Source organism: Thunnus maccoyii, chromosome 22 (genome assembly GCF_910596095.1).
Source record: "Thunnus maccoyii chromosome 22, fThuMac1.1, whole genome shotgun sequence".
Classification (NCBI taxonomy): Eukaryota; Metazoa; Chordata; class Actinopteri; order Scombriformes; family Scombridae; genus Thunnus; species Thunnus maccoyii.
Genome location: NC_056554.1, coordinates 24,620,763 through 24,642,453, shown reverse-complemented (window position 1 = coordinate 24,642,453; position 21,691 = coordinate 24,620,763). Strand labels below are relative to the sequence as shown.

Genomic DNA, 21,691 nt, shown 5'->3' with positions numbered 1-21,691 from the left:
AGGAGAAGCAGGGAAAGATGTAGGAGCTTTAAGAGATGAAGGGATAAGAGAGGAGACGAAGAAGAGGAGGAGAGCAATGATTTTTAAAAGCGCAGGCTGCAGAGAGAAGGAGGGAAAATCTTTATTCAAATGTTGACATGAAAAAGATCGTAAGTGATCTGGCTTCTGATCAAAAAGCTGCAAATCCTCCAGAGAGAGAAACTCAACTCTTTAATGTTTGTCTGAGCATCTTTGTGTGTGTTTTGCAGCTTGAAAAACCAGCCTGTAAACGGACCGCAGGCTGTTTCCTCAGGATCAATAAATGTGTAGATATGATGTCTATCGATTACTCACCGCTACGAGCTCATGATTTGTTTCACGGTGGCGAGGCCGGAGGCGTGTCTGCAGCGATCAACACAGCGTGATGCAATTTATACGTGTCAGAAGTTAAATAGATTTTCACTTAAATCACCTTCCTGTTTCCTGGCAAACAAGACCAAAAGTCTGCAGATGCTCATTTAAACACCAAGAAACAAAAACTTTGCTGCTTAGATCTTTACTGTTCTACTGATGGGATAAAGACGTCATCGTTGTCCAGACAACAGCGACAGAGGAAAGGTCTTGTTAGCTTGTTGTGTTTTCCCTTTTTCACACAGAAAAAACGTTCAAGTGAAGCAAAATACATCTGTAAACGTGTGTTCAGGCAGAAAGTGATTTTTTTTTTTGCCTTACATCACTTGCATGTATTTAATTAATTCCTCCAAATGGCCAATTGAGCAAAAATAGCTGTAAGACAATCAACACAGCGTGCTGCAATTTACACGTGTCAGAAGTTAAATAGATTTTCACTCATGTTGCCTTCCTGTTTCCATGCAAACAAGACCAGAAGTCTGCAGATGCTCATTTAAACACCAAGAAACAAAAACTTTGCTATTGTTATATTTTTACTGTTCTACTGATGGGATACAGACGTCATCGTTGTCCAGACAACAGTGAGAGAGGAAAGGTCTCGTTAGCTTGTTGCATTTTCCCTTTTTCACACAGAAAAAAAGTTAAAGTGAAGCAAAATACATCTGTAAACGTTTGTTCAGGCAGAAAGTGATTTTTTTTTTTTGTTGCCTCACATCACTTGCATGAATTTAATTAATTCCTTCAAATAGTCAATGGAGCAAAATAGCTGTAAGCTAGCTAGCAACAGTCACACCGACCGTGTGTGTTTGTGTTCAGCTCCGACTCTTTCTTTCATTTCCCTCCAGTCTCTCAACTTTTTCTTTCTCGTCTTTGTATGAAGCAGATCCATAAAGCTCTGGGATACGCACAGATTCTTTATGTTTAAAGTTGAAACACTTGCAGACTGTCTCAACACATATCCACGTCTATCTCAATTTTATTCATTTTTCATATTGTCTTTTTAGATACAGTACTGTGCAAAGGTTTTAGGCACTTTAGATATTTCGATTCGTATCTATAATACAGCACCAACAGAGAGGCGTCTGATCGCTGCCAAATGTATCCTGCAGCATGACAACGAGCCCAAACATCCACTCATAGAGAACTATCTTCAGCAACAAGAAGAACAAGGAGTCAAATATTGATTTCATTAAGGTTTCTGTTTGCTCAACTTTTTATCAAGTGTAAAGTTAAAACTGTTCGTGACATTATTTTTTAAAATATCCTCACTTTACTTCTAGTGCCTAAAACTTCTGCACAGTGAGAGTTTCTGAACCTTTTAGAATTTCCTGCATCAGTGTGACCTGAAACGAGATCAGATTTTTACACCTAAAACTAGATAAAAGGAACTCTTTGAGACAAAAACATTAAACTTTTATTTATTGGGTAAAATGATCCAATCTTACATATTTGTTTGAGGCAAAAGTATGTGAACCCTTGCTTTCAGTAACTGGTGTGACCCCCTTTTGCAGCAATAACTTCAACCAAACGTTTCAGTAACTGTTTATCAGCTCTGCACATCAGCTCGGAGGGATTTTAGCCCGTTCCTCCTTACAGAACAGTCTCAACTCAGGGATGTTGGTGGGCTTCTCAACATGAACTACATGTTTCAGGTCCTTCCACAACATTTCTATAGGATTAAGGTCAGAACTTTGACTTGACTTTCTTCTGCTCTGATCATTCATTGGTAGACTTGTGTATTTAAGGTCGTTGTCTTACTGCATGACCCACTTTCTGTTGAGATTCAGTTCACAGATGGATACTTTGACATTTTCCTGTAGAATTTGCTGGTACGACTCGAAACTCACAGCTCCATCAATGATTGCAAGCTGTCCTGGTTCAGAGGCAGCAAAGCAGCCCAAACCATGATACTACCACCACCATGTTTCACAGATGGGTTCAGGTTCTTGTGCTGGAATACGGTGTTTGCTCATCGCCAAACAGAACGCTTCTCATTCAAGCCATTCGAATTTGGTCTCATCCATCCACAGGACATTGTTTTAATCACCTTCTAGCTTATCCATGTGGTCTTGAGTGAACCATAGACTGCAGCCATGTTCTTTTTGGAGAGAAGTGGGTTTTTCCTTGCAACTTTGCCACGAACACCATTGATGTTCAATGTTCTCCTGATGGTGGACTCATGAACATCGACTGTAGTCATTGTTAGAGAGGCCTTTAGTTTCCTAGATGTTACCCTGGGGTCCGTTGTGGCCTCCCAGAGTATTACACGCCTGCTCTCGGTGTGATCTTTGTTGTTTGACCACTCCTTGGGAGGGAAACAATGGTGTTGGATGTCTTCCATTTGTACATAATCTGCCTGACAGCAGACTGGTGGAGTCCAAACTCGTTAGAAATGGTTTTGTAACCCTTTCCAGCCTGCTAAGCTCCAGAAATCTCCTTTGTTTGAGCCATGACACACTTCCACAAACCTGTGTTGTGAAGCTCAGAGTTTGATAGTGAAGACACAGATTTCTCTTCTTTGAATAAGGCAGAGCCTCCCAGACTCTCACTTAATTGTCATCCCATTGATTGCAACACCCGACTCTAATTTCCCCTCAAATGACTTGATAATACTAGAGGTGAAGTATTACTATACTTCCACCTGCAGCTCAACAGGGAAACACTGTCCGAGGAAACACAAAGAGGGAATTTGATGCTAAAAAGACTGTAAATGTGTCAGATATCCCCTTGATATGACTAACTCAGACTGATGAAGCTGAATAGAAGCTTCACACAGACTTTTGAATGACTGTGTGGACACACTGTGGATACTCACACTAGCATGCTATGTTAGCATTAATCTTACAGTACTGCTGAAGTTTTAGAGGTCATCCAAAGTCAGTAGGATTCACCCTCTGGGGAACGTGAATATCTGAACCAAATTTCATATCAACCCATCCAATAGTTGTTGAGATATTTCAAAGGACCAGCAGCCTGAAGGACTAAAAATCAGATAATACACATGAAGGATTAAATTTCCTATGAACTCTTGTTATGGCCGGCAGCACAACTAACAACATAAATTGCAGATTTGAGGTCACTAGAGTCTGATTAGTAAAATAAATCTGAGTGCGTACGTAAAATATAATAAGAATTAAATATAAGAAAAAAAAAAAACATCACATAGTCATTTATGCTCCAGTTACAGCACAGTGCACTCCTGTTAATACGGCTCACGGAAACAAAATAAATTATTTTTCAGCCTGACTGGTTGAATTTTTCTGTGCAGTAAAATAACCGCCAGTCATGCATGAAGGTACTTTGTCTTCATCCATCACACAGAAAACGGCGGATAAAGATATCACAGTGAACAAAGTCATTCTCCTGACAGGCAGACAGAACTAAATGCTGAAGCTAAATAACAAGCTGTTAGTCACATTTAATAAATCTGCCTCAGGAAACATCTTTATCTTTTTTTTTTTTTTTTTTTTTTTTTTTTTAAAAAACTGCAGAGCTCTCAGGCTGTTTCCACACATTCACACATCGAGTCTCCCAGCAGTCATCACAGCTGGATCAGGAGGTTTCATCCGGAGAGTTTCTGCTCTGAAGCTGCAGGTCTGAACTTCTGAAACAGATCTGGAACATTTATGCACGTTGCAGCAGCACGTTTGGTGATTAAACATGTTTTACTGGAGAGGATAATTGTGATTTTCCTTGTATTTACATCCTGTAAATGCTTCTCTATATATAATTTCCATTGTTATTGGAGGAGCCAATGGGATTCACTCATACTGCATGAGATGCGGAAGATGACAATGGAAACCGTGTCGGACGATATTGTTGTGTTTAGTCTATTTTAGCTTGCTGTTTGTTTGGCTGCGCTGTAAACAAATACCCCAGTCCTTCTTCTTCTATTGTATTTCTGACAGAGTAGCTGCTCTGGTGGTCGGTACCTGGATTATTAAAACACACCTTCTGCTACCTCCGCCAACATTTTAACTTTAAACTTTTCATTAATATTGCATTTTATTAGTGTAGCACTCAGCAACAAATGAATTTAAAATGCAGAACACACAATGCACAACAAAAGTACAAAAGACATTATGCAAGAACAGTAACATAAATATGGGAATGAAGTGAAATAAAATCAGAAGATATAAAAGAATTTAGGAGGATTAAAAAACATGAGGTGAAGTAAAAACCCATAAAAACACCATCAATGCATAATACACAGCGTATAAAGCCAAACTCATGTATATTGATGAGTCAGATTAAGCTACACGGCGCTTCTCCTTCAAATAGAATCGCCCTGAAGAAGCTGGTGATGAAACTCACAGCGACAGAGGAATTTGAGGAATCTGGAGTCCACTATCCGCTGTGGGTCACAGTTTACATCATCAGTCATGTGTGAGTGTCGTCAGGAGGTCTGTTTCATATGTGTGTGTGTGTGTGTGCAGGAACTTATGCTGCACATATGCATGTGTTGGGTGGTGTGGAGAGGATATCGCATGTTGACAGTGTGTGTAAGAGTTCGGTTCAGTGATGCATGTGTGTGTGTTGGCAGGGTGCTAATCCAAAGTGCAATGATGTGTGGCTTTGTCATGCCAGAGTTAGTATATGTGTGACCGTTTTGGAAGCAGAACAGAACATTCAGAGCATCGCAGAGGGGAGACGAGGAATGAAATATTCACTGTTCTTCTCTGTAATTTAACTCTAAGTGAAATGACAGCATCCGGTGTTTGATGGACGTGGACGTCCAGCAGGATCGAAGCCTCGCCGGGGAGCTGAAGGTGAGGCAGAGATATATCCGTCAAGTCTGGACACACGGACGTGAAACACATACTGATATCATTCAGTGTGACTTAAGGCCGGCACACACACACATCCTGTAGGCGGGGTCACGGAGGGTCGTGTCAGTTCACCGGCGAGTGAGATGGACTGAAGTGCAGCTCGCAGCAGGTCTCATCCAACATCACACACACTCAATTTTTTTAAACTTCTGCCCTCTGATAGAAAACCCTCCTGTATCAGAAGAACAAGCACCTGCTTAAAAATCACAACTTGTTCCTGTGGCGCTTGACTGAAATAGAAATATGAAAACACTTTAAACCGCTTCCCGCTGAGAAAACACAGCCTATAAACATTCAGGAAAACATGAAATAGTCTGAAAAACAAAAAGCTGCTTCATGAATTTAAATGGACTCACCGGTTTGTCCAGATGTCCGAAATGGCATCGGTGTTACAACATTGATAGCAAAATCTCCAGAACTTCACAGAGAATATTCCACAAATCTTAATCTTCTTCATCTTTAATCAGGTGAATGAAAACTTTGCATCTCTGCCTCAAGTATTTTCCTACAGAGTAATAAACCAAAACACAGCAGCGAACCGCCGAATGCGTTGGAATTATTTCTGGAGGACTCGACACGCGCACCAAGGCTTCGAAAATATCAACTAGTGTGTGTTGGTCTTCGTGCTCCCAGAGGATATCATTATCTCCAATGTCCATCACCAATAAACCGCCATAAATCCAGTCAGACATCAGAGAAGAAACAACAACCTGCCTGAGAATCATCACGAGTTTTCTTCAGTATCACAGTGATGCAGTGATAGTCGTCTGTACATCATGTTACACTGTAAACAGGAGCTGCTAACAGATGAATCTGTAGCTGACATCACAACAGGGTCTCGTTCCCCTGATGCGTTTATGTTTTTCTGTCGTCGTATCAGTTCCCAAACGAGCCGATATGTCGGTGTTAGCTTGTTTCCATCTGTTAGAGTAGCAAAAATATTTTTGTGGCGGAAGGAAAAAACTCAGAGATCCACTTTAAACTACAAGAACGTTTCACCCAAAGACTGTATAAAAATATGGACGTAGTTACCGTGACGTCACCCGTTGGTTTCTGAAGAGCGGTTTTGAAGCTCAAAGTGAGCCGCTCAGGCCGTCGCCATCTTGGCAGTACGTGACGCTGCCTAACTCCCAGCCAATCAAAAATGGGCAAAGAGGCGGGGCTGAATGGCTGAAACAAGCCACCTAGCGGCTGGCGGACCTGTCACTCAAAGCAGCCATGTCCTTCATTATGCATAACTTTACGGCTTAATAACATTTAAACGGGTGAGTTATAAAAAATTCACCCCCCGTACAGTTGTCATGAAAGAGGAAATTAGCTACAGAGACCAAAACCGTTGTTTGTACCAGACTGTAAACATGTTTATTTCTGCTGTAAAGTTGGGCATTTTAACATGGGGGTCTATGGGGATTGACTCGCTTTTGGAGCCTCAAGTGGTCATTCAAGGAACTGCAGTTTTTGGCACTTCCGCATTGGCTTCATTTTACAGCCCCAGAGGTTGCCGCTTGGTTTCCACCCCACCGACGGGATTTAAATGTCAGGAGGAGCAGCAAGTTCACTGAAAAACAGTGTAATTATAACTGTGGTTGAAGGTGAAAAACATCCCACTGAGCAGCAGGTGATGTTAAAACCACCAAACCTCCTTTAGAGAAACAAATCCAACCCGAACGGAGCTTTACATCATTGTATAATATATCCAGTATGTGCTGCACAGATATAAGACAGAGGAAGAGTCTCTCCTCTTCATTCATCCAACATGGCGTTTGTGGGACATATTCGTTGCACTGTGATAGATTATTTAATAGCTTGTGTGTTGACCTCATTAAAGGGCCTATTAAGAGCACTAGTCCCTCTGTTGTTAGTCAGATGAGCGAAGCCACTGTGTTGAATTAATCAATTAATCATGGTCCTGCACACATGGAACTGTTGTTTAAACAGAGTTCCACTGACAGTATTTCACTTTTTAATTAGGATCTTTACAGTCATTTCAATGCGATTTAAAACCTGCAAATCGCCAAAACCTTCTTGAAATGTCTTAATTTTTTGTCGGGGAATATTTCTGCTGAGAAAACAGAATTTGTTCAATTCATGTCGGACTTCTAAATGTTTTAAAACTCTGCTCTTTTGTGGTGGAAGTTTGGTTCTTGCTGATGTTGCAGGACTTTACAGCGGCGTGGATTCCCTCTGCCGCCGCCGCCGCCGCCGAACGTCCCCCGTCAGAAGACAGATTAGACTTGTCAGGGACCACCAGCAGTGTGAATATCAGAGTCAAGGCTTCATCTACCCAACACGCACACACACGGTTATATAACACAGATCACACACACACACACACTCTTTCTTTCCGTCAGTCCGAGGGAATTTCATTTCCCACGGTTGTCTTAAATCTCCGCACACACATATATTAACACTCACACATGGAAACCCTCCTCGGTAGGAAACTTAGTAACGTGCCCGTGGTCTATATTTGTCACCGCGGCGGCACGCAGTCGATTCTTTTTCCTTGTCAGCGTTTGAAGCCTCGCTGTAATGAGCCTGCCAGTCACAGCGTCTGGGATTAAAACACAGAGGAAGATGCACCACAGATGATGATGATGATGATGACAGCAGCAGCCTGAGAGAGCAGAGAGGGAAGAAAAGACTTTTCTTTTAAAGAGCTACAATATGCACGTTTGTGCCTGCAGGCGGGGGGGGGGGGGGGGGGGATGTTTTGTCAGTCGAGTCCTTCCTCCCACTCAGCTGTGAGCCAGAAGTCAACTATTTTATTTTTCTCTCTTCTCTCTGTCTTTTTATTTTTTATGTTTCCCCACTCAGACTTAACCTGTCAACCTGTCATAATACTCTGCCAAAGCTGGACCTCGAAAATATTCTGTTACCTTGTGAAAAGCGATTTTTTTTTGTCACTGTGGGATAAAAAAAAAGTGTGCAAAGTTAAAAAAACAAAACAAAACGTGCATAGATTCAGTCAGGTTGTTGGATGTTAGTTTATATGTAAATGAATTTGAAGAAAAAGACGCGTAAATTGTGCAAACAACCTCAACATGTCACATGAAATAAACCATCAGCCGCCACATGTTCAACATTCAGCACAAACAAACCTGCTCAGCTGCATTTTGGATTGACGGAGCAATAAAATATAGAACAAGGAAGACAAATACTGTAGAACATCTCTCTCTTCTTCTATCCTCCCGTCGTCTGTGAGGCGTTTTATCTCTTTTCTTTCAAACAATACAAAGCAACCATAAACACCTGCATTACTCCTGAACAAGCTTTACTTGTTTATTTTCTAGTTTTTCTATCTTTTCTATTTAACTCTTGTTAGGGACCGAGCCCAAAAGGCAAAACTACTGTTGTTTTTCGTGTGTTTGTTTGTTTGTTTCTTTATTATTACACCACTTAAACCCTAAATTTGACCCCCTAAACATGCTCAAAAATTCACCAAATTTGGCACGCACATCAGGTCTGGTGAAAAATTTGATAAAATGTAAATATTAACCCCTAAAGTGCCAAAATGTGCTCTCTAGCGCCACCTATGTAACTAAAATGGCCGCCACAGCCTGTAGGAATGTCATAGAGAGATCAAACCAAAACTCAATTATTCATCTCATCAAGACCTGTAAATCGTATGCTGACACCGCTGACCTAAATCCAACAGGAAGTCCGCAATTAGCCTTTCAAATTAAGACTCTGCCCCAATTTTGGCGTTAATGATATCAGCGTCAAACTTTAATAGGTGACTTATGACACTGTGCTGAAAAAAAGTTGTTAAAAACTTTGTAATAACTCGAACGGTTTGGATTTTATCATTTTGATGACACAGGTGTGAGCAAGACAGACATGTCTCAACCTGCAGAAAATTCTCATCCTGTCAATCAAACTTTCAAAATAAAAGCACACCACACTTGTAAGAAATATCCCTCATTTTTAAAAAGCAAAATGATCTGATCCCGACGGGCCAGAGTGCGAGATCCTGACCAACGCTGCTTGCAGCTTTAATTTCTTTTTATTCACTTACTGACGTCACTGTGGACAAAAACATCTGCCAAATGAATGCAGTGTGATTAATATTTAGCATGTTGACAGACAGATAGAATATTAACATTTGAAAGGCTGTTTTGCATAAAGCGTTTCACAAATAAACAGCAGAACATGTTTGTAAGTGACGTGAATGCGGCTCCAGTCTGAACCCCCATTGATGTCTTAAACTGCCACCCATGCACACATTTAACTTCAGTTTGAGCTGCATGAATACAAGAATAACAACAATAATGTCATTTGTGCAACAGTTGAATCATAAACACAAATTGCTTCCAGTTCAGCTTCTCAATAAATGAAACTTCCTCGTCTCTCCATCGCGTCCCGTCGCTGTTGTTGTTGTTTATGTTTACCGGGCTGTGAGGCGCCGACGCTGAATGATAACGAGGCGACATGTGCTGCGGAGAAGTGAGACGTTATAAAAGTCACATGAAGTCTGATCTCAACGTTCTGACAGTGGTCTCATATCCAGAGATCAGACATGAATCAGATGTGGGACCAGATCTGATATGAAACAATCTGATCTGGTTTATTCCTGTGTCAGTTGGATGTTGGAGCCACTTCAGCATGTAACATGAACACAGATCCGCTGCTGAGATAAAGCTAATCTATAGACATAAAACCCACAGAGCTACAGGCAAACCAACAGCTGTCCCAGCTTCTAATCACGCCGATACTCACACAGCTCGCTCACCGACGCAGGCTGAAGGCTGAGCAGCACCTGCGCACCTTTGTGGACTGTAAACATCTACTCATAAGAACATGTGTGTTCTCATTGTTGTGCTAAGTGGGTCCAGAGTGACATCTGACTGCTGCCAGGCGTTAACAATAAGCTGATCTGCCGTGTTGTATCATATTATACGTATCATATTAACATTTCTACCCGTTGAATAATGATGTTTTATGGTGTCAGTGTTGTGTTTAAAAAGTAAATGAATGCAGGTTTTTAACATTCATTGTGTATTTATTAGCATATTAGGGTGTTAACAGGCTCGCTACCTTCTTTCTCTACATTTTTAGCAATGGAAACTGCTTTCTTGACATTTTCAATGATGAAATCAGAACTTTTTCAGTTGGTGCGTTTTTGACTGACAGCTGCTCGGTGCATTCAAGGTTTGCTCTCAGTGTTTAGTTTCACTATTTATTGGTGAGTTTAGTTTCTCTGCGCTGGCAGCGGCTCTATCAGTGCTGTTTATACGGAGTATATTGTTGTAAAAATGTTTTCCCTCATGAGCTGCCTTAAGAAAAATCTCTTTAGGAGAAAATAGAAGTTTCATGGAGTTCAATTACAACACCTACTTCCTAATTCATGCCGAGCAGATGGAGAGCATTCATCCAGGGGATGTTTAGCTGAGTGTTTACGCTCTTTCTGAATATACGGGATGTTTTTTTTTAATTCCATGAGAAAATGCAGAGGAGGATATGTGAGAGCTGGTGAGTTGAACAGTATCAAACATTATGCTTGTCAGCAGTAGATTAAAATGATGCGTGTGAAGCAGATGGCCCGCAGGCCGGTTTCATTTCCATAAAGCGGAATATAATCAGAGAGCTGTAAGTTTCCTAGAAGTTTAAATGATCCTTTGCTTCACAATCAAAGTTTCCAAAACAGTTTGTCCTTGTTGCTGCACAGAGCAGCTGCTGTCTTTACTGTTCGCCTCTCCGTTCAATCAGGGTGAAGCAATTCATTCTCATGGTTGTGATTTAAAGCAATCAGGCATCTTAAAACACTTATCTGATGATGTGTGGGTGGTGGAGACGAAGGAACATCATTAAAACATCATTAACACCTGATATTATTAATTTACCTCTTAGCAAATATTATTATTTGAAGTAATTAAGGACAAAAACATCTATAAAAAGCAAAAACCACCAGATTTACTGGATAAAGTTAACCTAATGTTGTACTGGTGTAACACTGGGTTACATTGACCCCCACTGGGTCAAATGTTAACCCAGTGGCTTTTATTGTGAAGAAAAATGATCAAGTTACAGATTAATTTCCTGCCAAATGTTTCAGTTCCAATTCAATTCTTATTTAATATTTCTGATCTTGTATCTTTTAAACACAAGAACAAAACTTTTTCTTCACTTAATGACCTCATGAATGCATGTAACACAATAAATTCATGGGGTTATTTTTGCATGATGAGAAATCAGCTTCTTTTCTGAAGGAATATGAACTGATTTCTTTCTTTGAAGTCGTGTATTAACGTTGCTGCTTAGTGTCCAAAAGCGAGAACATGTAAAGAAAGTGAGACGTAAAACAGGATGTTGCCTGAAACGATATGACGGTCTATTTAAACTGACAAACATCCCACTCGTCACTGACGCTGTCAGTTACCTTCAAAGCTCTGCTGCGGCGATGAGCCTTTAAGAGAAACGTTTCCTTTTGAAATCAATAAAAGCTGAAGAGCTGCCTGTGTAGTGTTGGCATTCAATCACATCTGATGGAAGAGTTTAAGCCTTCCAGTGGATGAAACACACACACATTCTCCCTCTCGTTGGTATTGTGTGCCAAGCTAACGTTAAATCAGATGAATATCCACCTACAGTGTGATATATGATCCAAAGAAGCCTACACAGTTCTCCAAACTCTATGAAGAAGATATCTGTAACATAGAATGAAAGTCTTATTTTGTCGACACATCACAAACGTCGAGGATTAGCTCGTCTCTCCGCCACAAAGCTCTCCGCGGTGCGTTTCACATTGTGTGTCATGTTTCACATTGTGCGCCGCGTCTTGTGACAGTAAATCACCGTCGTTATAACGGCAGTGACGAGCGGAGCTGCCTTCATTGGCTGGAGCTTTGTCAGTCAATATTACTGTAAATCTTTCCGGCATTTCTGCATGTTTTTCACTACACGTGTCAAGTTCAATATCATTTACAGAGTTTAAAAGGGTTTTACATGTTTTATGGTTTGTGGGGACTCTGACTACACGCTGCGTTGTGGGGAATCGACTCCTGTTAGGAAGAAAAGCAGGTTCTCATGAGGTTAAACATTTCAATTTAGGGTAAAGACTTGGTTTTAGGTTTTGTTTGAGTCAGGACATGGTTAGCTTAGCTTAGCATAAAGACTGGAAACAGCTAGCCTGGCTCTCTCCAAAGTTTAAAAATACATCTACCAAAACTTCTTAAACCGGCATTGGCTGATTCTCTGGCCACTTGGGGGCCTTTTAAGTTGATATGTTGAACTTGTTAGCAGGTAGTGTACAGTGGCTTTTTACAGCTTTTTACATTACGTAGTTTATCTTATTGTGCTATATCTTGGGTTGCCAGACACAGTTGGCATACACAGGTTCTGGTCTCTCTACAGACATGATGGAACCAAACCTGTCAACTTCAGGAAGCTGCACACAATCACTGTTGTTCCCCAAGAAATAGTTCCAACACAAAACCATCCGTGACACCTGAAATTTGTGTTTTTACATTTCTACTTGTGTTCATATTAAACAAATGAGAAACAACATATTGATTGGTGAGCTTTAGAGAGGTTTATTAAGTCAAGCTAGTAGGCTAACAACATGAGACTGATATCCATCTCCTCATCTAACGCTTGGAAGTAAGTATATTTCCAAAAATGTTTAACACCCTTTTAAGTTAAAATTAGGCTTAGGTCAATGGTTAAAGTCAATACATATTCTCACAAGAGACAAAATCAAGTTTTTGTGTTTGTAAAAACAAGTGGAAATAAATCCAGTGCAATCAGAAAAGATCTTTTTCTCAATTAAACTTGTTTCAATAATTAATAGAGGTGAGAAATGTCTTTGTATTCTAAAACAATAATGAATAAAGCAAATTAAAAAAACTGAAACTTTGTTTTAGAAAACTCTTAAAACTAGTTAATATACAAGAGACAGGTTAATTTTTTTTACTGCCCTGACAATAAGTTCAAACTAAGAATATAACAATCCAATGACTCAATAAGAGATGAAAATGACTTTATATTAGCAGGAAATTTCAAATAAGTTCTTCCTATTCTGACAACATAATGCTATCATTGTTTAAAATCTGGATAAATGTAGCAGGGAAAGACTTTCACTGCACATTTCACCTCCTCATCACTTAATTAAACCATATCATTAAACCTTTAAAATTTAAGACCAGTCATTATTTTATTAAAACAACAGCTACTAACGTTGCTGCCAACAACATCTCTGCCTTCCAGCCAATGTGAGAGTGAATCTTTTCTCAGTCAGGAGGCATCATCTCAGTCCTCTTGGCCATCAGCCTCTGCATCAATATTGAAATTTTTACATTTATTGATTGATTTTTCAGAGTCAAAGGTCCCCAAACACCCAATTTGGGCATCTCACTTGTCTTATAAATTCAGGAAACTTGTTAACAAAGTTTTAAACTATTCAGAAACAGCTTGCTTCATTTAAAAAAAACAAATAGATTTGAACGAAAACTGCAATTTTTTAGGTATATGTGTCAGTTTTATTCAGTCAGTCACTCTTTACTGTAATGTTTGTATGTTTCCAGACAATAAGTGAGATAAATTTAGTGACAAAAACAAGATTTGAAGTGACGTTTAATCTAACATACATGTCATGTGTCATTTGTAAGTGAGTTTATGGTTCATTGTTACACCTGAAGGCTTGATTTTAAACAGCCTTCCATCAATGACCTTCCTATCTATCATCTCTTTTTTTCTATTGCAGCACATTGTGAGTAATGGATAGATAGACGGTTGGACACAAATATTTAGTACCAATAAAAATGCAAAGTACCAACAGTGTTTGTTGTGTCGACACTCCAAATGTTTGGCAATGTTTTTCTTATTTCATGTCATATTCAAAAAGAAATTGTGTTCCTTGGCTGAGGTGGATAATTTGTTTTCTATTTTCCAGAAGAATGAGGAGAAAGGTAGATGAACGCAGTGTGTGTGTGTGTGTGTGTGTGCGTCATATTGATGTACGGAGGAGAGTGAATGTTGAAGGTTGTTCAGGGTTTGGAGTTGATATTAACCGCAGAGGACAGCAGGGAGGAGATGTGACTCGGTTTGTAATAGAGATGTGATGGAACGTGGGGATGCAAAGCAAGAGTCTGTGTTAGGAGGGAGAGGTAAACTACATTAAATATTAAAAATAAAAATACATCTCAGTATTCATGTTTGAGCTCATCAAGTCGTCAGTCACTCCTAAAGTATGTAAATAATATATGACATTGAACAAAACTCAAGTCAGCATCAATAACAACTTGCAGGTTTTTGACTCGGTCAGAGGTGGTGGGGGATTAGGACTCCACCGAGATGCGGATCTGCTGCCTCGGAGCCTTTTTCACCAGACTCAGATAGTCCATGAAGTGTTGTGGTTGACGGTGTCAAAAGTTGAGCTCATAGAGATTTTTGATATCGGTGTTGAACCCTTAAAGATACCCTGTGGAGGTTTCTTGTAAACAAACAAAAGTTATCATCTCATGTTTCTCACTGTGTGAATCCTTGAAGTCTAATAAAAATGTGTCAAATACATTTTCTACATCAAAAAATATTAAAAGTTTGAATTCTGTGTTCTTTACGTCAGTGATTCTCAACTGGTGGGTCGCGACCTAAAAGTGGGTCACTGACCTGTTCTGGGTGGGTCAGCTGGTCAAAAATAAATAAATAATATTTAATGCGCATCTGATGTTGGACTTGTCTTTTATTTTGAAAAAAAAAAAAAAAAAATTGACAGGCATTCAGTCTCACGCCGTAGCCATGGTAACCATCATTTGATTGACGTTGACTTTAACTATGTGTTGATGTTCGGGGGCGATGAGATGGTGAAGTGCAAATATGACCCGGAGTATTTAAGATGCGTATTTTCGTACATTGAGGATAAAAAGGGACAGAAACCCCCAGTGTGTGATATGTAGTGAAGTTCTTGCATCCAACTATCTCTGAAATGCACTTTGTACATGTAAATATATGTATTTATGTTAAAAAAAAAGATGGCATATGTGTGTTTTTTGGAGGATATTTTTGAAAAATCAATTTGCTTGGTTTGAATTCTATAAAAGTGGGTCACAACTTAATGACTATGGGAAAATGTGGGTCTCAGGGTGAGACCAGTTGACAACCCCTGCTTTACATCCATGTCATGGATGTATAAAGAGAACTGGATACAGCGTCGGAGGCGGGGCCCCGTTCATTCCTATGAAAGTAGCTCAGTGGCGCATGAAGCAATAAAAAAATCGACTTCCTGGTATGAAAGTACCCGGATCTTTGCTCCCATAGAGCGAGCGCACTAGTGACTTTCGCTGGCCGAGTCGGCTACTTCCGGTTTAGCCCTCCGTCTAACTTGAATGAGGATAAAACAATTCAATCATGCGGCTCTTCTAGGCTTTTGAAATGTGATCGGACCAAACGGGTTTAATTCTGATAGTGAGACGAGTCATTTCGCGGCAGTTGTGATGCTCAGAAAAATGTATCCGCTGATTTACAGACGTCTCTTTCACAATGTAAGTCTATGGGAACAAGTCTTTTTGGGCCAGTGTGCATCACGTGACGTTGTAATTACACGGTTTGGTCGCTATGTCAAATTGGATTCAAAGCCTGGCGCTCTTCCTGTATCCAGTTCTCTTTATACATCCATGGTCCATGTGGACTAACTTCTTCTTCTCTGCTTTTGCAGCATTTCTTGGTGCATTACCGTCACCTACAGGTCAGTGGAATATCATGAAACCATTGGTGGGAAAAAGGAGGATGGAAATTCAAATTCATTCATTCAATGAATTTGAAAATGTTTTTTTATAGTGTGGTGTTGCTACTTTTAAATAAGTAAAAGATCTCAGTACTGAACAGGCGGCTTTAGTGAGGCTACAAAGTCTTGAAGTCTTTTTGAAACGGAGAGCTGTGATGAAAGATCACGAGAAGATGAAAATCTCTATTTTACAAATATTTGTCTTTGAAAGCAATAAAACAATAAAAAAAAAAGCATCAAATATAAATTATAAAATAAAATTACTTCAAAGTAAGATCATAAAATAGGTCTTGAGCTGTTTTTTTAAAACTATCATCAGAAGTTGCTTGTCTTATTCGTGGTGGGAACATGTTGGTGAATAAAAACAGAAAACGATAACAATAACAGCAGCGATAGACGTGGAAGGACACTGACAGGACTGTGAAGGACGGCGAAGGCTCGGCCTGAAACCCAGGGTTTCCTGCCAGATGAGAAAACACAAAAAACTCAGAGGAAGAAGCCGAGTTAGTGACATGCATTGATGGTACATGAATGCATACAGATACGGTGGAAAGTCCTCCACACTCAAGGTATTATACTTGCTGCACAGTCTTATGGGCTGAGCTTTACTGGGAGAGGGGGGGCTATTCCTGTGATACTTACCATGACTGAGAGCAGTGCATTATGGATGAAGGTTCGGGGCGCCTCGCCCAAGCCTGCATGGAGGCGTTTCCACAGGAGGGACGTGTGTTTTCCCCATTCATGCACCTCGATAGTTCCCCCAAAAAGCATCAAGATTTATTAATAAAACGCTTTTCACAGAGAATACAGAGAATACACAATCTGTAATGAAATTACACAGTAAAAAAAACAGAAAAAATGAAAATAAAAATACAAAATAAAAACATGGAAACATAAAATGTCGACTTCCTCCAGGTTACTCAAACACCTGTCTAAAAAAGTGCAGAATCAGCAGAGCATTCAGAAGCTTAGGTACCACCAATTACCACGGGTCTTAAAGCTTATAACTTAAAATCAGAGCATCTGATAACTAAAATCGTTTACCTTGTTACAACATATAAATAAAACCACCAGGATCTGAAAGTGTAGCATAAATTGTGGCTTAAAACTGCATAAAAATGTCAATTAATGGCAGAACACCAACACATGCGCACTAGTCACTGGTGAAATAACACTGTTAATGAGAACTTTTACTTTTGATACTTTAAGTACATTCTGTTGTAATTGTGTAATTATGGATACACTGACTTTTAATGTATTTTTGTAGTGTGGTATCACTACTTCAATGTTACAAACGTTTGTCTTCTTCTCTTGTTGTTGCGTATTTTCTCTCTTCTCTCTGAGTCTTTGCCAAGTTTCCATCAGATCCCAGCAGGTCTGTGAACACGGACAAAAAAAACCAAAACAACAAAACCCAAAAAAAGCATTCATCAGCCGCAGCAGCAGGGAGTCGAGGTCGGCTGTGAAACGTCAACTCTGACCTGCCGAGAAGCGAGAAGAGGAGGATCGAAAGGAGTTCGCACAACGAAAACACTTTGAAATGGAAACCTTTCCTTTTTTTTTTTTTTTTTTTTTTTTTGGACATTGCAAGGTCGTCGTGTGTTTGTGTGTTTCAGACGCTGCTCGATGTTCAACACGTTGGCATTGAGCTCGCAGTAGGATGCAACACTTACTGAAAACATGTTTAGAATTTAAAAAATGTGACTGACATGAAAAACAATATAAACATATTTTACAATTACATTATATTTATACTTATTTATAATATTTATACTGTACTGTACCATCACATACCATAACATACTCATACTTTAACTATTTTTGACTTATTTCATGCTTTTGTACCTATAGTTAACATTAAAGTATGATGTAAGCATGATTTGAACATATTAAAATATGTTTTTGTTGAAGTATAAGTGTGTTGATATTCTATATTATTATTGTGTCTTCTGGTTATGTAAACAAATCTCATCTGCAGGCACAAAACAACAAAACAAGACCTCCGTTTTCATCCAAAAACTATTAAAAACACGTCAAACACGAGTCAAACTATTGCAGATCCCACATACGAAATACTCACAAAAAGCATCAGATGTGGATTAATCCGCCGCTAAAAGTAGTCCCCACAACAAATGTTTTATTTCTTCCTGTTTTTAGTAACATTTGCTAAAAACTGATACTGAAACTTAAATTAAACTATATTTGTGAAGCGTTTATACAGATTTACATCTTCAGTAGGAGCCAGTTCACTCGGAGCTCAGACAGACAGAATAACGAAGTCAGAAAGTCATTTATTTGTATTTGTGCAACGCTGCCTCACAATGAGTGAGTTATAGGTCAGCTCCATGTGGTGCTTTGCATCACAATGAAGGAACGGATCAAATATGAACTTCTACAACATTGACTCAAGGTCACAGATGATGAATTTAGTTCTGCTCAGACAGCAGGGCTCATTACAGACGACTGTAGCAGAGTACTAATGACCACCGCCGCAGCAGCACCTGGAGAGTTTATGGTCTGATCACTTAAACATTCAGTTATATGATCCAAAAGTTTGTTTGTGTTTAAAAATACAGCTAAATATTAGAAATCAGGTTTGTTCTCAAGTGTTTTCTGTGCTTTGGTCGACCGTCACTGTTGCTGACTCTGAAGTACTATCAGAGTTTCAGAACATCACGAGACAACCGGTGACATCCAGCATGGCGGATTAAACCACCTTTACTTTCTAAACTCTCCTGAAACAGCGAACTAGCAAACCAAACCGTCATTTTCCCTAAATTATACCACCGAAACTCTGGAGAACTTCGTCGTGCATCATGAGTCCACCACTGACTGGTTTTTGGCTGTTCTGTATGCTGTGTGGGTGCGTTTCCTGGATGTAGTGGAAGTTTGAACAGAGCAGCTGTTCTGAGTGATTTTTGTTATTGCTCTGATTTATACATGTGGTCTTTGACTTTGAATCTGCAGCCGTATGTTGTTGTTATTTAGAGGTTTTGAGTCTATTTCATGGTAAATCAATGAAATTTTATGAGAAAAAATTGCCCCCTCAGGCTCTTCATCCTGGCGTCGGTCCTGAGAGAGACAAAGGTTATTTTAATATCCATTTTACCAGAATAATATATATCCTGAGTGTTTGTTATCTTTGTAAAATGTTCATTTTGTGGCCTAAAGGATTTCTGCATCGTTTGTGACTTGTTTACAACATCGAGTATAAAGAAGATGCTCGAGGTTAAAATGAGCATTATGCCTGTTAAAAAGTGTTATGATGCTACAGTCGCTTTTCACTCACAAATGTTGTTTGCTGTTGCTGGGTTTTTTTTGGTGTGCGTGTTGTTTTTTGGCTAGTCACGGTTCACCACTGTTGTACATGCACACACTCCTGCAAACACACAGACATACAAGCAGAAAAACCTTTTTATGTCATCATCATTCTTCTTCTTATTGTTGTCATAATGATTCATTGAAAGTTTTCTCCCCTCATTTGATTCTATTTATTTATTTACTCATCCACTCAGTGTTTTTTCTACTGACCGTCACTGCTGCCACTAAATAATGACTCAAATACTTTAAATGTCCAAACTCACCAGACATCTCCTCCATGCACATCTACAGTTCATCTCTATTTCAATATTCTACATGTTAACCTGTATCCATCCAGCCCTCCTATCTGTCTTTCCTTTAAAATTTAAATAAAAAGAAATCAGGGTTTTTTCTTCCTGCCTTTGGGATTGTTTTCTCGTCTCATTTCTATATGTCAAAATTTTGTGTGGTAATAAATCACAGTGACAGTATCAAACAGCTGAATGACATTTTAAGGGTATAAATGTAAATGACCAAACCTCAAAAGATCTGAAACCTCCCAGAAGATCTTTTATTGGGGAAAAAATGAAGTGTGTGAAGCATCCAGAGTGGAGCAGTGACTGATGTACAGTAATCACTGAGGCGGGTATACGGCGACGTTTTCTGACATTTTGTACAGCTGCAACAATTAGTCAGTAAATCAGTAGAAAAGAAATTATGAAATGAATCATTTTGGTCATTTTTCAAACAAAAATGCAAAAATTTCTTTGCCTTCAGTGTCTAAAATATGCAGATTGTCTGTTTTTATCATATATGACAGTAAATTGAAAATCTTTTGGTTTTAGTTTGACAAAACAAGCAAACTGGAATCTGAGAAATTGTGAATGTCACCATTAATACAATTCACACATTAAAAGATGAATCAAGAAAATAACAGGCAGATTAATTAATTATGGAAATAACTGCAGCCCTGATAAGTTTTTAATAATTCATTGACAGCTGATACCCTAAAATGTCTTAATTTATGTGCAAAAACTGCAAACTTTGTTATTTTTGAATAAATAATGTGTGCGCAATAAAAACAACATTTAAATAAATATTTTATAAACTTAAAAATGTTCCAAAGAGTGAACCGAGGGGTGAAAAAGTTCTTGGCTGAGTGTGAACAATAAGACACGTTTATTTACCTACAGAGAAGAGTAAAATAACATTATTGATCACATGAAGTAACAGCCAATCAGAGATATGATCCTACGTCTGACATATTGTACATTCTTTAAATATATATAACTTAATTCTATTTGTGTGAAAATATTTAAATATGAAAGAATAATTAACATGAAATGAACAATTTAATATATTTGTACAAACAAACAGAAGACAGAAGACAGATGCTGTTATTAACTCAAAAATGCATTTTTAAGTCAAAAGACATAGTTTCTTTCTTATTTTATTTGTGAGTAAAAGTAAAAATAAAGGATTTTTACTTTTATCAGTGTGATAGATTCAGGCTCTAATTTTATAATTTTATCAACCAATAAAGACATAAATCACGTACAGATCAGATACAGGTTTATAAAGCAACAGTCTGTGGTTGTGTTGTGAACATTAATCATCCTCCCTGTGTGTATTCATTAGATGTTAAAGCAGTTTTATTGATGTGTTAATGGTAATATCATCTTCATCACCTCGACGCTCAGTAAACCAGTGAAGTCCTCAGACACCTCCGACTAATCAAAAACTTCTCTGGTTTGAACAGATTTACATACATCAGACGAATCTCCGCAGACGTTGTTGACAGCTTCGGTTTATTGCGGGAGGATGTTGAGAAAAACAATTAATTACAGGCGGCGATGCTGCACAGTCATGTTGTTTACACGTCTGATTATCACAGCGGCTGTCTGTCATATCTGTGATCTGACGCCGCGGCGTCTGTCGGGATAAATGACTCTTTCAAGACGAGCGATGAGGAATTGTGAGTGTTTAAGACTGATGGAGGAGAGCAGATAGAGTCTAAACTATTATAAGTTTATTAGATGTTCCTGCTCTATAAACTCTATATAATAGATTAATAAATGGTTTGTTGACACATATTGTACATGAATAAACACTTAATGTCCTTATATCTGCTTATAAATACATTACAGTAAATTGCTGATTTGTTTCATTAATTCTTTTACCTGTTTGGACAATAAAATATTAATGAAGACTGGCTGATATAAAATAACCTTAAAGGGGGAAAAAGATGCGTCTTTCCTGGACTTTTGCCAAACTTTCTACCAAATTCTACAGAAAATACATCAAGTATTTCAGATTTTGAGATCCAACATCTTGCTAAGTGATAAACAAACAAACATTTATACATACAAAAAACAACAAAATCCTTCCCAACACTGATTTGGTTTTAACAGGTATTTATATAAAACATAGTTAAAGCAAATTATAATTTATTTTT

The 21,691-nt window shown here is 38.7% G+C and overlaps 1 long non-coding RNA gene across 1 annotated transcript; it reads left to right on the top strand.

Moving 5' to 3' along the window:
• Window positions 1–4,251: 4,251 nt before the first annotated feature.
• On the top strand, window positions 4,252–17,815 carry LOC121889818. The gene is made up of 3 exons (XR_006093645.1): window positions 4,252–4,978; window positions 5,088–5,159; window positions 15,868–17,815. It is a non-coding gene; the product is annotated as an uncharacterized LOC121889818 (long non-coding RNA).
• Window positions 17,816–21,691: the final 3,876 nt, after the last annotated feature.